This window comes from Prunus dulcis, chromosome 4, assembly GCF_902201215.1.
Source record: "Prunus dulcis chromosome 4, ALMONDv2, whole genome shotgun sequence".
Taxonomy (NCBI): domain Eukaryota; kingdom Viridiplantae; phylum Streptophyta; class Magnoliopsida; order Rosales; family Rosaceae; genus Prunus; species Prunus dulcis.
Window position 1 is genome coordinate 5,545,732 of NC_047653.1, and position 13,771 is coordinate 5,559,502.

Here is a 13,771-nt window from a genome sequence, read left to right on the forward strand (position 1 = left end):
AAGTCTACGTTAAAAACAAGGCTTATTATCACAAAACTTCCCTAAGGTTTATGAAACTATCAGATTGCATCCTTAATGTTTTTTTTTGTCGTTCGTGGTCCTCAAGGTTAGTATGCATGATCACAAATGGTCCATACCGTTAGGTTCCGTCAAAAACTCTGTTAGTTTGCTGACGTGGCATATATGTATATCACAAAACATCCTTGAGGTTCACAGACCTTTCACAAATGGTCCTTATGAAATTTTTTAATTTTTTTAATTTAAAATTCATAACATTTTTGTTTTCTTTTTAAAATTTTATGAATTATAATTAATACATGTGACACTATATTATTGTAGATGTGGGCTCCATATATATGCCATCAACAAACTAATGAAGTTTTTAAAAAATAATTTAAAATTCATAAAATTTAAAAATGAAAAAAAAAAAAACTAAAGGTTTAGGGTTCATAAATGGTCCTCAAGATTAAAATCCTTCTATAAATGATTTTTTTCATTTATAAATAATTTTAAAAAGAAAAACAAAATTTTACGAATTTTAAATAAAAAAATAAAAAAAATTCATAGGGACCATTTGTGATAAGTGTGTAAACCTCAGGGATGTTTTGTGATATATATGTATGCCAAGTCAGCAAACTAACAGAATTTTTGACAGAACCTAACGGCAGGGACCATTTGTAATTGCACATACTAACCTTGAGGACCATAAGTGACACAAAAAAACATTAAGGATGCAATCTGATAGTTTCGTAAACCTTAAGGACGTTTTGTGATAATAAGCCTAAAAACATAGATACCCAACAGAATTTAGTGCCCAGAACAAACAGACGAGTAAATGATATTTTAGTGGGTATACAGTATTTTTCATAATTAAACCAATTAAACGTTATCAAGCAATCAGAATAAAGATTCAAATTGTTTTCCACTCCATGGCCTTATTCTTCATTAGTGAAATACAATGTGAAGTAGGCCCTACAAAGGTGTCCCTCAAATAACTTATTTAAGGAATCCTTTAATGGAAGCTCTCTGCATATAAAAGATATTTGAGTGTGCAAGTCCTTTTTCAAGCAAAGCGCCATATTCATTAAACCACGAAGATATATTGGATCGGGTTTCATTTTTGGGCACATGGAGATCACTAGAGCTTAGTTTCATTTGTAATATTATGTAATTTCCTCGCTTCATTTAGCAATGGTTCTTCTTCGCTTGGTGTATAATTGAAGAAGGCTTAATCCCTCAACATCACCTGGCTAGTTAGTAGAAAGAAAACTTCGGAGTGTTTGAAATTATTTTTTCTCTTGTACTTCTATAGTGAATTGTTAGCAATTCCTCACACTCATTTGTAATTTGGTTCGTAACCACACTCATAGACACTCTCTAGCCACAAATAATAATATGACTTCCTTAAAGCCTTATTTATAGTGGGTAGGAAATAAGATTAAAATAGGAATCCTAAACCAAGTAGGAATTGAAATAAGGATCTAAAACAAAGCTAGTTTGTCATTGTTGTGATGTGAAAATAATTACAGTCAGATTTGCTATGAGAGACAGTTGTGAAAGTAAGTAGTTTGGCTTTTGGCAACTTTTTATTAAAAGTGATGTCGGTACAATAATAAGTTTTTGAGTGTTTGGTAAATTTTTGTGTGAAAGTGTTGTGAGTTGTGTACAATCACTAAAAAGAACATTATGGTGAAATAACTCCTTAATTCATGTGGTTTTGTCCCTAATTGAGCTCACGTTAGAGGAGTGTCTATGGTTTGAAATGGAGCATCTAATTTAAAGTATCAATTTTTTTCTTTTTTACTCAAGCTGTTGTTATCTTTTGTATGTAGTATGAAATTAAATAGACAATCAGAAACTTTCTAACGGATTTGAGTGGCGTTTGGATTTCGATTTGGATTTGCAAAGATGAGGAAATTACAAAGTAAGATTTTGGATTTTGTCTTTTCTTTAATCTTGTTTGTGTTTTCTTGTTTCTTTTCTTTTCTTTCTTTCAGATTGAGCATTCAAGTATTAATGAGAGATTATGCTTTATCATCAGGTCAATATCTCCAACATAATGATACAAGGTTTTAAAGAAACTTCCACATAATTTCTTTGTTGAAAATGGTCTAACTTTATTTTTTTTAATGACTTCTTGTGTGGTGTCTTCATTTGAATCTGGAAGGCTATCCGGGATGGATATGGATAACATCTAGTTTTTTCTTAACTCGACTAAATTATCTAAGTTTAGAGGTGGCAATATTGTGCACGACCCATTAACATGACACGAATTCGCACGAAAAATTCAGTATTCAGGTCTAAGTTATCGTGTCATGTTGATATCGTGTTGACCTGTTAAGCTATCGTGTCGTGTCGTGTCAATTTACGAATATCCGTTAACTCATTACGCTCAGGGGTATTTGTGGAAAAAGGTATAACTTTATATTTTTAATCTATTGATTTAAAATATTATTAATATAATGCATTATGGTTAGTGCACAATTGCCTGAAAAATGATAAGACTTTAGAGTTGAAGGCCTGAAGCGTAGTAAAACCTTAATCAGAATAAATTTCTAGATATAGCACGCATCATGGTTACATACCAGTATTACATATATATTGCCACATAGTTGATTATTTGAGACAATGGCAATGGAAATGATAATTAATAACATCAATATTCTTATGGAAACATCTTAACTTTTTCTCAATAGCACTTCATTCACTAAATTGTCTAAGTTTGTGGATGAAGAACCATGTGGACCAGTAGCTTCTTCTGCAAGTTTCTTCCACTCCATGACCTTATTTTTCATCTTCTTACCTTCTCTCCCTCCATTAACTCTTTGATAAGCTTCTCTACCTCTTCCCTCTTCGCATCATCACTAATCTCCATGCCAATTCCCCATTCATTGCAAGTATAGCGACAGTCCATTTGCTGGTCCCCGAAGAATGGCCAACAGAGCATAGGAATTCCTGCAGTAAGGCTCTCAACTGTTGAATTCCAACCGCTGTGCATTAAAAATCCTCCAACTGAGGGGTGGTTGAGGACTTGCTCTTGTGGGCACCACCCAGCTATTAGACTTCTTTCCTTAGTTTCAGCGACAAACTCAGGCGGCAAAATAGCGGATTCTCCAACAACTAGATCAGGTCTAATTACCCAAAAGAATGGAAGCTTGCTATTTGCAAGTCCCCACCCAAACTCCACAAGCTGTTCTGGTGTCACGACTGCTATACTGCCGAAATTCACATAGACAACTGAGTTTGGTGCCTTGGTGTTTAGCCACTCGAGGCATTCAGTTTCTTCTTTCCATGGACTGTATCCCATTTTCAAAGGGTGTTCTGGTATCTGATTGAGATGCAATTGAAGAGGGCCAACGGTGTACACATGGGGAAGCATAGACGAGAGAGCTTCCAAAACATCTGCCTCCAAGGCATCAAAAGTATGAAGAACAACTGCTGAAGCTTCATGAGCTCTTTCGGTTTCTTCCATGATGAAGTTAAATCCGGTGTCATCCAGATTTGTGTTTCGCACAAAGGTAGGGAGATCCCTTAAACGGATATCTCTCATTCCTGGGATCCAATCTATTACGGTGTCCAGATAGCCATTTTTGAAACAGCTCTCATCTGCAACAGACAAATGAAATTCAATTGAAGAAACATTTCATTTGCATGTTTAGAAACAACAATTGCTTTTAATTCATAGTTATATATTTCACCTTTGAGTGGAAAAAGTCCTTTTTCGACCACAGCGCGAAGTTGTTTAAATCCCATGAAGCTGCAGGCAGCTATAGTGTAGAACAGCACTATAGGGACTCCGATTTCTTCAGCAGCTGTGATTGTGAACGCGGACATGAAACCATCTGAAACTATGCAAGTCACAGGAGGATTGCTGGATGTTGATATGGCATCATTGTTGAGTTTTGTAAGGAGGGCATGAAAGGGAGCCAAGAAATGTTGTTTTCTGATGGATTCACAAAGCAAGATGGCATCTGGTGTGGCATCTTCATCTGAATCCGGAAGGCTATCCGAGAAGGCTTCGAATTGAAAATCAGGCAAGCCATCAAGGGAATTGGGTCCTTGAGATTTAAGAAAGCGCTTGTGATTGAACTCTGTGTTAACAAAGGTTATATGAAAACCTCTGTGGTGGAGGAGCTTTGCAAATTTAAGCATTGCCTTTATATGGCTTTGATAAGGGAATGGAATGCAAACAGCATGTGGCTTAGTTGCTACTTCTCTGGAATCCATCTTAGCTTTTGTGTATGCATTGCAGTGCTTGCAAATGCAGAGTATTTATACAGCAAAAGTGAGGTAATGTCCTTCAGAATAGCTACTTTTTTTATTTTTTTACTTTTTTATTTTAAGAATATTGCAGGCTGCAACCATAGTCATAAGTAGAAGAAAGACTTTTATGAAACATGGATACCAAAATAGTGTTATCCCGTTGCAACTAAGTTTTTCTCCACAAGTAGACTCATAAAACTGTGTTTTAGTTTAATAAAATTATCATTAATGTGAAGTGTTTTAGTCATAAAATAGTTTGATTGTAAATGGGTTGAAGTGGAAATAGGGACGGACCTTTAGTTTGGCAAACCTATTTCTTTTTCCAGTCGAAAAAATAAAATCCTAGCCCACCCACAGACATACCTTTAGTTTGGCAAACCTAGTCTATAGCCCAGGTGGCTTCTTTTTTTAAGCCAAAAAAATAAAATCCTAGCTCACCCACGGACGTTCCTTTAGTTTGGCAACCCAGGTGGCTTGTTTTTTCTAGCCAAAAAAATAAAATCCTAGCTCACCCAATTTGAATAACCTAACCTCATTTAGTTCTTCTCTTTGCACGGCATGTAGTGAATAAAAAGAGAAGAAGAGGGGGGTTAGTTCTCCTCATTTTGTATTAAATTGATTAAAAAATATGAATAAAAAATTAAAATTAAACTCTTTCTCTCCCCCTCTATCCCGATTTCTACTCTCCCCAAATTTGATTTTTTTTTTTTGTTGGTTTTTTATTTGATTTGATTTTATTGTTATTTTAAAGATTCGATTATTTTTTTATTTTTTTATAAAAATACCATTTTGCCCCTGCATTTAACAGAAAAAGTTCACAAAATTGATGGCAAGGTCATTTGTCGTAACAAAAGTGAAGTTAAAGGAACATGGGAACAATTTTGGAAATTGAGGGACTCAAATACAAATTGGGTCTAAGTTCAAGAACGAATAAAACGATTAACCCTTGTCATGCCCCGGACCCGGGGGTCAGTGGAAACCCCGTGCCCAGTGTATGAGAAAATAAAAGGTAAAATAGAATAAAAAGAAGTCGAAACATAAAATAAACTTTTCTTATAAAAATTACTCCCAAAATCTTAAAACTTTACGATTAAAAAAAATAAAGCTCTATCACTCTCATGTAGTTCAGCCTCAACTGGTTTAGTCCTTCTCTTGCCCACTAATTCATCTGAAAAATTAAACAGGGTGAGGGATGAGAAACCACCGCTCTGTAGGGACATGAAACCTCACCACAGTAGATTGATATAACTAAATTAAGTGACATGTAATCACACAGCTAAATATCACATTTTTAATAATAATGCATGAATGAATGCTCCTCATCTACTCCCATTAATTCATATAACTACACAAGCAGACCTGCACGTCTCATACCATGCTTATACCACTTGGCCCCGAATGCCCATTTATATGAACTATCTCCCATTTCAATCATCTCATAATTCCCCTTTCGTTAGTCATCTTGTCTAACTCCCTGTCGCCAGTCCCGAATCACCCAATGAAAACCATGTGCACTGCGGGATCCTTGAGACCTGGTACCTGCCAAGAGTTAGACTCAACTACACAAAAGATCCTTCCCATTACCCTCTTTTTCTTACTTTCTTTATCAACCCAAGAATTCCAGCGATCACCGATAACATATGATCATATGTCAATCTGAATAAAATAATATGATGATAATTAACAACACTTAAACCCCAATATCAATAATAATCAAATAATAATATCATGCATAATATAGTACTCACGAAATTTAATTAGATCAATCTTTGTAAAAGGTCACTAAAAAACCCTACCTCGATTCCAAAACATTTCTCCAAGTTAAGAAAATACAAGCTATATATCCTAATCTCTTCCAAGAATTTCATCAACATCATCATATCTCTCTCTCTCTCTCTTTCTCTCTCTCATGTTGCATGATATATGTTCCTTTCATTAACACTCCTATTTATAGGCCTAGGTGGTGAGATGGCGATAACAATGGAGAGGAAAATAACAAAGCCCATTGTCTTATCTATACAAAAAGATAACTTGGTTGCCACTCTTTTTTATAAGTTGCTATGTCAACGCCAGGAGATTTATTTCCAAAGGCTGTGACACCTATTGAAATTATAAACTCCACCTCAAGCTAAGATAAACTTATTCACCAAATTGTAAGCATGAGCTGTCCAAATGCATGGTAATGCATCAACTAATTTAATGGAAAAAGGCACATCCAGCATCCAAATTAAGATAAGAGAGAAACAGTCTTTGTCTCCAAGAAAACAATGTAAGGATACCAGGTCTAAACTCTTAATCCATGTTATTAATATATATGTATATAAAGCACCCAATAACCATCTAATGGCATCCCAAGAAATAATGAACAAATTTATAATTTAACCCTTTTTATTCAAAAGAACATATGTATATATAAATATTTAATGAAATAATATACACATAACTATTGAAATGGTATTATAAACGTAAAATAATTATAAATAGACATTTCCTTCTTAGCAAGATAATTACTTAAGAATATATAATAACATTTATTTTTCTTTAATGAACATCTAAGAAACGGACTCTCACAATCTACTCTCCTTAAAGAAATTTCGTCCTCGAAATTTAAAAAGAAAAACTTACTGGAATAAGGGAAAAATTTATGGGTACTTCTTACACATTTCAGTTTCTAATTCCCATGCTTCCAATGTATTCCCATGTACCCAAAGAACTTTGACCAATGGTATTATTTTCGTACGTAACACTTGTTCCTTAGAATCCAAAATCTGCGCGATCTTTCTTCAAATGACAGTTCCTCATCTAAATTGAGCTCTCCTCAATTTAGAAAATGGATTGGATCAGGCTCATACTTTCGAAGCATAGAAACAAGGAAAACATCATGTACATTCGACAATTGAGGTGGTAATGCTGACTTATAAGCTACTTCACCCATCCTTTCTAAGATTTCCAAATGGTCCAACAAACTTGGTGATAATTTTCTACTCTTCCCAAACCTTTTTTTACTCCACTTAGCAGTGAGAGTTTAAGAAATACATAATCACCCACGTCAAAACTTAATGTTTTCCTTCTTCGGTCTACATAGTTCTTTTGTCAACTTTGAGCAGTGAAAAGATGTTGCTTGATAACTTTAATCCTTTCGGTTGTCTCTTGTACCAAATCAGGTCCTAGCCATACAGTTTCTCCTACTTCAGTCCAACACACAGGTGATTGACAAGGTCTTCAATATAAAGCTTCATAAGGTGGTATATGAATGCTAGGTTGATAGTTGTTGTAGGCAAACTCTACCACCACTAAATGATCTTCCCAACTTTCCCCCAGATCTAGAATACATGCTCTCAACATGTCCTCTAGAATTTGAATAGTTCTCTCCAATTGTCCATAAGTTTGGGGATAAAAAGCAGTACCAAATTTAGTTGCGTACCTAACACTTTCTGTAAGCTTCCCCAAATTTTAGAAGTAAACTTGGAATCTCTATCCGATACAATCAAAATAGGAATTCCATGTAATCTTACTATATCTCTAACGTAAAGCTTTCCAAGATTTTTAGTGGAATTCGTTGATTTGACTGGTATGAAATGTGCAGATTTGGTCAAACGAGCCACCATAATCCATACTACATCACGTCCTTTTGGATATTTAGGTAAACCTGTAACAAAATCCATTGTTATATGTTCTCATTTCCATTCTACTATTGGTAATTGCTGTAATGGACTTGACGGTTTCTGATATTCAGTTTTCACCAGCTAACATGTTAGACACTTTGCTACAAATTTTTCTACACCTCCCTTCATACTACTCCACCAAAAATTACGTCTAAAATCACAATACCTCTTTGTCCTTCTAGGATGAATTGTATAGGAGAATGATGACTTTCTCTGAGAACTTCATTTCTTATATCAGAAATATTTGGTACATATAACTTATTCAAATATCTTAATCCACTGCTTGTGTGGATACTCCATCCTTCTTGTGTCTTTCCAGTTGTAATCTTAGTTCGAATGTCGTCAGACATAGAATCCAATTCTTGTGCCTCAATTATTCTTCCAATCAAAGTGGGGTGAGTTACCAAATTACATAGATATGCACAATCCTCATGCCCACCTATATATAAGTCAAAATCGTAAAGAGACTCCACCATCTTCCACCTTTGATCATACAAACTTGCTACAATTCCTTGAGGATTTTGACTTAAAGCATCTGTTACCACATTAGCCTTTCCTGGATGATAATGTAAGTCAAAATCATAATCTCCCAGGTATTCCATCCATCGCTTTTGTCTTAAATTCAACTCTTTCTAAGTCAATAAATACTTCAAACTCTTATGATCCAAAAAGAGTTCAAAACGTTCCCCTACAAATAATATCTCCATATTTTCAGTGTGTGAACAATGGCTGCCAATTCTAGATTGTGTGTCAGATAATTCTTTTCATGTCATTTCAATTGCAACAAAACACATCCTAAGACTTCCATCACTTTTCTTCACAAAGAATGGAGAAAAAACCCCCATGGTAAGGTACTAGGACGAATAAAACCTTTACTTTCAAGTTCTTGAAGTTGTATTTTGAGTTCCTTCAACTCTGCTGGTGCCATTCAATGTGGAGGTATAGATATAGGCGACATGCCAGGATAAATATCTATAGAAAAACTCAATTTCTAGGGGGATTCCATATAATTCTTCTGGGAAAACATCACCGAAATCTTTCACTATTGGGATAAGCTCAAGCTTGGTATTACTTAGATCCTCAGTGACCATGTGAGCAATCGATCTCAAATAATTACAATTTCCATTATCCAAGATTGATGTGAGTATTCCTACTTCCATAGAAACTAAATGTTTTCCCTCGCTAAGAGTTATAGTCACCATCTTTCTACCACAATCAAGAATAGCTTTAAATTGGGTCAAGTCCATCCCCAATATTACATCATACTCCATTAATTCCAATATCATTAGGTCAACAACAAGTTTATGATATGATATCCCTATTATGCAAGATCTACACACCTTATTAACTTCGACACATTTACCCAATGGAGATCCAACCATTAATGAAGATTTCATAAATTCATATTCTAATCCAAGAATAAATGCAAACGAAATAGATATGAATGAATTTGTAGCACCGGGGTCAAACAATATCTTAGCCCATGAGTTGTAAACTAGAAATGTACCTTCTATCATAGTAGGTTCATTTTGCTTTGTCACTTGTCCAATAGCACACACATGTCCTTGAGTGAGTTATTCTGGTCTCCTTGCTCCTCCCAAATAGGTAGAAGTAATAGCCACTTTCAGATTTCCTAGAACTCTTTGTTCATTCATCTTTCTCCTTTAACACTCATTGTTTGAGCACCTTGAATTTCTTGATGGGGTTCTTGGTTTTGTTGATTTGTTTCACGTATTGCATAGGCCATATCCTGAAATGGTTAGTATTACCCTCATGCTACCATTCTTATCATTGTCACGTTGCCCATCTACTCTAGCTATCTTAATAATACCTTTACCAAATATTTCTACCAAATTAAACCTACATATATAAAACAATACTAAACAATTATTACGTAAACTACACTTAATCATAAAAAGAGACATGCTCCTGAAAAGTTAGGTCACTAACTTACTTCACCAGTTCAAATTTACTTTGTAGTAATACTATACCACAGTTCCCAAGAGTGTCTAATCCCTAAAGCTCTGATACCATTATGTCACACCTCAGACCTAGGGGTCAGTGGAAACCCCGTGCCCAGTGCATGAGAAAATAAAAAGTAAAATAGAATAAAAAGAAGCCGAAACATAAAATAAACTTTTCTTATAAAAATAGCTCCCAAAATCTTACAACTTTAAAATTAAAAAAATAAAGCTCTATCACTCTCATCTAATTCAGCCTCAACTAGTTTAGTCCTTGTCTTGCCTACTAATTCATCTGAAAAATTAAACAGGGTGAGGGATGAACAACCACCGCTCAGTAGGGACATGAGACCTTACCACAGTAGATTGATATAACTAAATTAAGTGACATGCAATCACACAGCCAAATATCACATTATTAATAATAATGCATGAATGAATACTCTTCATCTACTCCCGTTAATTCATATAACTGCACAAGCAGACCTGCACGTCCCATACATGCTTATACAACTTGGTCCCGAATGCCCATTTATATGAACTAACACCCATTTCAATCATCCCATAATTCCCCTTTCGTTAGTCATCTTGTCTAACTCCCTGTCGCCAGTCCTGAATCACCGAATAAAAACCATGTGAACTACGGGATCTTTGAGACCTGGTACCTGCCAAGAGTTAGACTCAACTACACAAAAGATCCTTCCCATTACCCCCTTTTCCATACTTTCTTTATCAACCCAAGAATTCCAGCCATCACCGATAACATATGATTATGTCAATATTAATAAAATAATATGATGATAATTAACAACACTTAAACACCCAATATCCATAATAATCAAATAATAATATGATGCATGATATAGTGTTCACGAAATTTAATTAGATCAATCTTTATAAAAGGTCACCAAGAAACTCCTACCTCGATTCCAAAGCATTTCTCCAAGTTAAGAAAATACAAGCTAAGTTCTATATCTCTTTTAAGAATTTCATCGTCATCATCTCTCTCTCTCTCTCTCTCTCTCTATGGATACACTACAAAAAAAGAAAGCATTAGTCACATTTTTATAGCAACAAAATAGTTTTAGTGACATTTGAATGGGTGGTCAATGACTTTGGTTACTAGTCACCATTATTTGTGACTAATTATCTCACACTTTAAAGAATTGGTGAGTATTGATTTAATATAACAAATGTAAACCAAATGACACATGAATAGTAATTTATTGAATATAATATTTAAGAATAATCTTCTTTGAGAGTAGTAATCCAATTAAATATGTATAAAACACAATAAAAAGGAAATACGTATAAAAAATAATTAAATATTAGCCGATTCTCCAATAAGACTTTAGAGTTGAAGGCCTGAAGCGTAGTGAAACCTTAATCAGAAAAAAATTCTAGATATAGTATGCATCACGGTTACAGACCAGTAGTACATATATATTGCCAGAGAGTTGATTATTTGAGACAATGGCAATGGAAATGATAATTAATAACATCAATATTCTTATGGAAACATCTTAACTTTTTCTCAATAGCACTTGATTCACTAAATTGTCTAAGTTTGTGGATGAAGAACCATGTGGACCAGTAGCTTCTTCTGCAAAAGTTTTCCCTGTAGGAATCAAATAAATTGAAGGCAAAGTCTACGTTAAAAACAAGGCTTATTATCACAAAACTTCCCTAAGGTTTATGAAACTATCAGATTGCATCCTTAATGTTTTTTTTTGTCGTTCGTGGTCCTCAAGGTTAGTATGCATGATCACAAATGGTCCATACCGTTAGGTTCCGTCAAAAACTCTGTTAGTTTGCTGACGTGGCATATATGTATATCACAAAACATCCTTGAGGTTCACAGACCTTTCACAAATGGTCCTTATGAAATTTTTTAATTTTTTTAATTTAAAATTCATAACATTTTTGTTTTCTTTTTAAAATTTTATGAATTATAATTATTTTTAAAAATATATTAAATTTTAAATACATGTGACACTATATTATTGTAGATGTTGGCTCCATATATATGCCACATCAACAAACTAATGAAGTTTTTAAAAAATAATTTAAAATTCATAAAATTTTAAAATGAAAAAAAACTAAAGGTTTAGGGTTCATAAATGGTCCTCAAGATTAAAATCCTTCTATAAATGATTTTTTCATTTATAAATAATTTTAAAAAGAAAACCAAAATTTTATGAATTTTAAATAAAAAAAATTTATAGGGACCATTTGTGATAAGTGTGTAAACCTCAGGGATGTTTTGTGATATATATGTATGCCAAGTCAGCAAACTAACAGAATTTTTGACAGAACCTAACGGCAGGGACCATTTGTAATTGCACATACTAACCTTGAGGACCATAAGTGACACAAAAAAACATTAAGGATGCAATCTGATAGTTTCGTAAACCTTAAGGACGTTTTGTGATAATAAGCCTAAAAACATAGATACCCAACAGAATTTAGTGCCCAGAACAAACAGACGAGTAAATGATATTTTAGTGGGTATACAGTATTTTTCATAATTAAACCAATTAAACGTTATCAAGCAATCAGAATAAAGATTCAAATTGTTTTCCACTCCATGGCCTTATTCTTCATTAGTGAAATACAATGTGAAGTAGGCCCTACAAAGGTGTCCCTCAAATAACTTATTTAAGGAATCCTTTAATGGAAGCTCTCTGCATATAAAAGATATTTGAGTGTGCAAGTCCTTTTTCAAGCAAAGCGCCATATTCATTAAACCACGAAGATATATTGGATCGGGTTTCATTTTTGGGCACATGGAGATCACTAGAGCTTAGTTTCATTTGTAATATTATGTAATTTCCTCGCTTCATTTAGCAATGGTTCTTCTTCGCTTGGTGTATAATTGAAGAAGGCTTAATCCCTCAACATCACCTGGCTAGTTAGTAGAAAGAAAACTTCGGAGTGTTTGAAATTATTTTTTCTCTTGTACTTCTATAGTGAATTGTTAGCAATTCCTCACACTCATTTGTAATTTGGTTCGTAACCACACTCATAGACACTCTCTAGCCACAAATAATAATATGACTTCCTTAAAGCCTTATTTATAGTGGGTAGGAAATAAGATTAAAATAGGAATCCTAAACCAAGTAGGAATTGAAATAAGGATCTAAAACAAAGCTAGTTTGGCATTGTTGTGATGTGAAAATAATTACAGCCAGATTTGCTGTGAGAGAAATCAGTTGTGAAAGTAAGTAGTTTGGCTTTTGGCAACTTTTTATTAAAAGTGATGTTGGTACAATAATAAGTTTTTGAGTGTTCGGTAAATTTTTGTGTGAAAGTGTTGTGAGTTGTGTACAATGACTAAAAAGAACATTATGGTGAAATAACTCTTTAATTCATGTGGTTTTGTCCCTAATCAAGCTCACGTTAGAGGAGTGTCTATGGTTTGAAATGGAGCATCTAATTTAAAGTATCAATTTTTTTCTTTTTTACTCAAGCTGTTGTTATCTTTGTATGTAGTATGAAATGAAATAAACAATCAGAAACTTTCTAACGGATTTGAGTGGCGTTTGGATTTCGATTTGGATTTGGAAAGACGAGGAAATTACAAAGTAAGATTTTGGATTTTGTCTTTTCTTTAATCTTGTTTGTGTTTTCTTGTTTCTTTTCTTTTCTTTCTTTCAGATTAAGCATTCAAGTATTAATGAGAGATTATGCTTTATCATCAGGTCAATATCTCCAACATAATGATACAAGGTTTTAAAGAAACTTCCACATAATTTCTTTGTTGAAAATGGTCTAACTTTATTTTTTTTAATGACTTCTTGTGTGGTGTCTTCATTTGAATCTGGAAGGCTATCCGGGATGGATATGGATAACATCTAGTTTTTTCTTAACTCGACTAAATTA

At 33.9% G+C, this 13,771-nt stretch overlaps 1 pseudogene; it reads right to left on the reverse strand.

Annotated features, from left to right (window-relative positions):
• Positions 1 to 2,678: 2,678 nt before the first annotated feature.
• Positions 2,679 to 4,227, reverse strand: LOC117624360 (annotated as a pseudogene).
• Between the last annotated feature and the right edge of the window lie 9,544 nt (positions 4,228 to 13,771).